The sequence below is a fragment of the Fukomys damarensis genome, unplaced genomic scaffold (genome assembly GCF_012274545.1).
Source record: "Fukomys damarensis isolate Sample0158 unplaced genomic scaffold, DMR_v1.0_HiC HiC_scaffold_15, whole genome shotgun sequence".
Lineage (NCBI taxonomy): Eukaryota > Metazoa > Chordata > Mammalia > Rodentia > Bathyergidae > Fukomys > Fukomys damarensis.
Window position 1 is genome coordinate 26,538,230 of NW_022900927.1, and position 4,141 is coordinate 26,542,370.

The following is a 4,141-nucleotide window of genomic DNA, read 5'->3' on the forward strand; positions in this document are numbered from 1 at the left end:
ATTAACCCCTTCCCCAAATGTCTTCTACTTAAACTTTTTCAAATATGGTGGGCTCTACATTGGGCTCTCCCTGCCCTCAACTGGAGCTACTTTACTAAAGGAGTCACTTAAAGTGTAAAATACTGTACTATTTCTGCAGTTTATAATGATCATGTCTCTTGGAACCAATGCTGCAAGCCTGGACTGCTGTCACTCTTTGGAGCCACTATTTGTCTCAGCTTACTCTGTATCAGTGGAAACAGGTCACCTCTCTGGGAAGTAGGGTAAACCTCCTAGACTACCTTGTTCTTTTCTCTACACTGTGTTCCGTTTCTACAGATTTTTCATGGTTTCTAGTCTTCCTGTCAGCTTCCACCCAATTCCTGGAGATCTATCTCTTTTCTCCTCTTCATCAAGTTATTTTATTTTTTTCCAGGCTACTGGATTGCACTTTACTATGGGTCTCTTCTTCACTATCTCTGATCCCCCAGGTTATTCATTCTTAACTTACATATGATATTCCATAAGCAAGTCAAGGAAGTACTCTCCACTAACTGCCAAAAAGTTGTGTTGTAAACTTTCTTTTAGTGAAGTTTTCCCATTCTTTAAGCTGTATTTTAATTCTTTTTCTGAGAGTCAACAACATATCTCCCTTGACAATTACAGGATGTGCAAACAACTTCACATAATTATTGAGAGTATTTATAATACATGTGGTAGAAAGTATCAGAGTGAAATTTTTAAAAGAGAAAGTAATTTATAAAGCAATGTTTGGGGCATATACACGGACCAGTACAAGATTTTTATTTAATGAGACTTTTTATTTTGTCCTAGCGTTGGTGTTACATTTGCTCTCATTGCTATGTGTTTAACATATCCAAAGCATAATAATGTATTGTGTTTACTTCTCCTTTCAAGAAATCAAATTGATCCAATGCAAACTATGTATATGTTAACCTACTTTTTCATACATGACCCTAAAGTTCATTCACTGCCAAGGACAAATAGTTTGGGAAAGTAATTAGGATAGTATAATTACTTCTGATATGATTATGGATCCCTTAAACTAGTGACAGTTTCATCGCTTAGTTTATTGATTTCAGGGAACAGCTTCTAGTACTTAAAGAAAGCTACATTTCCAACACATATTGAAAATGATGTCAAAGGAAAGCTACTCTTCTAAACATCACATCTAACTTTCAATACCTCATTATTGACCAGATGCTGGGTCATTCGTTCAAATTATTTAATTGAATAATTCAAGTCAAGGCATAAAGTAGACAAAGTGATTTAGTGATCAATAGGTTTACTGTGGAAGTTTTGAAACTTTCTATACATTTTGCAATTGTGATCAATTAAACCATTTGAAAAGCTCATAATATGAATAAACACCACTATACTTGCTGTAAATTTTGTTTGCTTTTATGTTCATTTAAATTTTCATAAGTGTTCATTAGTGTTGAAAAGTTTTCCTTTAGGGTTTGTATCTAGAACAATTACTCTTATGAAATTCTTTGTGATTCTTATTAAATAGTATAGATTCATTTTGCCTTCTTAGTTAACATTTTAATATAATCTTGATACCAAAATTTCATAGAATAGACATTCAAAATGACGGTGAAATATTGTTCATTTAGGAAATTTTGGAATAAGAAGAAAGCTTTTTACTATTTCTACTTGAAAGATACATAAAATATTTTCCAAGGGCCCATTTATAAAAGACACAATCTTCTCAAATGAAATAGTAAATTTATGATGTAAATCAAATAGAAATAATATACATGACATCATATTCTCAGCACTGCTATCACTTTTAAAGAAAATCAAAGTTTCTTTACAACTTCTTTGCTATGTTTTCAAAGGATTCATTATGAATTTTAAAGAAATACTTTTCAATTGAGAAGAAAATCATTCCTTAGAAAAAAGACTAAAGCTAAAGCAACCTAATTAATAGTTTTCTCATAATTATGTTTTCTGTTTGTCTCTTTACTCTCAAAATCATGAGTTTTGATCTTTATATTTGCATTTTTAATAATTCCCTGATATTTCCTTAATATTTTATATAAGACATAAATACAGCATAAATAAGTTCTTGAAATTTTTGTTGGGATGATTTATAGGATACTAATTACAATAAGTTGTAAAATAAAACTGTGCCTGTGTATTTAACATATTTAATGTAAAAGAGAGTCTATTCAACAACCAAAATCAAGACTGGCACAATCTTAAAGATTGCAAAGTTAATTTTAAAATGTGTTTATTTTTAAAGAGTAGAAACTTGAAGTATAATTTTACACAAAGCTCTATTAGATGCAAATAAAACAATAGTGGTTTTCTTGAAAATTAAGTAAGCTTGTAAATGTAAGGAGAGAAAGTGATGGTATTTGTTGTCAATGATGAAATTCAAGGCTTCAAACAAAATTTTAGAAAGTACATATTTGCCATGTTATCATGATAGTTTCCCAGATTTTAAAACCTCCCTCATGAAGGTGGTTTCAAAATCAACAAATGTATTTCTTAGTTGTAGTTTTAGTTTTTGGTTTTTTACCTGAGATTGAACTGGGGACCTTGCACTTGCAAGGCAGTCAGCAGAACCACTGAGCTAAAACCCCAGCCCTATATTTCTTAGTTTTAATTGGCACATCTAACTGTAAGTATTTATGGGGAATAATGCTATGTTTTGATATGAGTATACATTGTGGAATGATTAATAAAGTGAATTAATATATTCAACCCCATGTGCTGAAATCATTTGAAATTAATCTTCTTACAATTTTCAACTATTATGGTAATCATGCTCCTCCTTTTGTTTTTATAGTTTGAGATAATATCTCAACATCTAAAAAATCTCCATAATTCATTGAATCAATATTTTCTGAGGACAGGCGCGCCGCCAGCGGGGGCAGCGCAGGGCCCCTGGGCTGCTGCGACCCTGGGGCTCTTGGGCTCTGCACCGAACCCCACGCACCCTGCGAGCGCGATGCCCAGGCCGCTGCAGGGGCTAGGAAAAGTCGGGGCTGAAGGCGCCGGGGCCACCGCCCCTGAAGAAATGAGTGGTAGCTTGTTTCCAAGTAAAAGCACAGTGTATGTGTCCAACTTAACCCTTCTCCCTGACAAACCACGATTGATACCGGGGTTACTATAATGGAAGACAAAGATACGAGGAAGAGTAAAGGGGTTGCATTTATTTTATTTTTGGATAAAGACTGCACAAAATTGTACCAGAGCCATCAACAACAAACAATTGTTTGGTAGAGTGATAAAGGCAAGCATTGCTATTGACAATGGGAGAGCCGCTGAACTCATCCGAAGGCGAAACTACTTTGATAAATCCAAGTGTTATGAACGTGGGGAAAGCGGACATTTAAGTTATGCCTGTCTGAAAAATACGCTTGGAGAAGGTGAGCCTCCGAAGAAGAAAGAAAAAAGAGGAAGAAAAAGAAAATCGCCGAACCAGAAGAAATGGAGGACATACCAGAAAGCGAAGACGAAGGGGAAAACCCCTCTCTCCAGTCTCCGCCAAGCCGTCGCCTCCCAGCAAGCCAAGATCGAAGAACAGCACAAATGGAAACCCAGCGCGGGGGGGGGGCCCTCAACGTTAGGGGATTCACGGCGCCCCAGGATAAAGAAGAGCACATACTTCGGTGAGGAGGAAGAGTTCAGTGATGAGAGTTGTATCATGTAATGTCCTGAAAATAAAAACCATCTGCAGTACAAATTATTTGCATATAAGAGCACTTAGGACCAGATAGCATCTTTTACCATAAAGTAGTGTGTAGAAAATAATAAATAATTTTGTAAAGTATCACATTTTACAGGTGGCACAGACTCTGACATAAGTAATAATGCATAAATCCCAGAACAATACAGTCTTGCGTCAAGTCACACTTCTTGCTACCTCTGAGCTCTCGTCCCATACCATCTAGTAAGGGGGTGAGTTATCACCTATAATTATTGAGCATCAAAATATGACTAATCTAAAAAGCAAAAAAAAAAAGTATCATGTTTTGAACTGGGTGTGACGACACACTTTTATAATCTCAGTGTTCTGTGAGGCTGAGGTAGAAGGACTACAAGTTTAAGCCCAGTCTGGGAAATTTAGCAATTTAACCAGACCCTGTCTCGCAATAAAAATTAAAAAGTCACACCAATGATGTAGCTC

The 4,141-nt window shown here is 35.4% G+C and overlaps 1 pseudogene; it reads left to right on the top strand.

Annotated features, from left to right (window-relative positions):
• Positions 1–3,028: 3,028 nt before the first annotated feature.
• Positions 3,029–3,664, top strand: LOC104876642 (annotated as a pseudogene).
• The last annotated feature ends 477 nt before the right edge of the window (positions 3,665–4,141 follow it).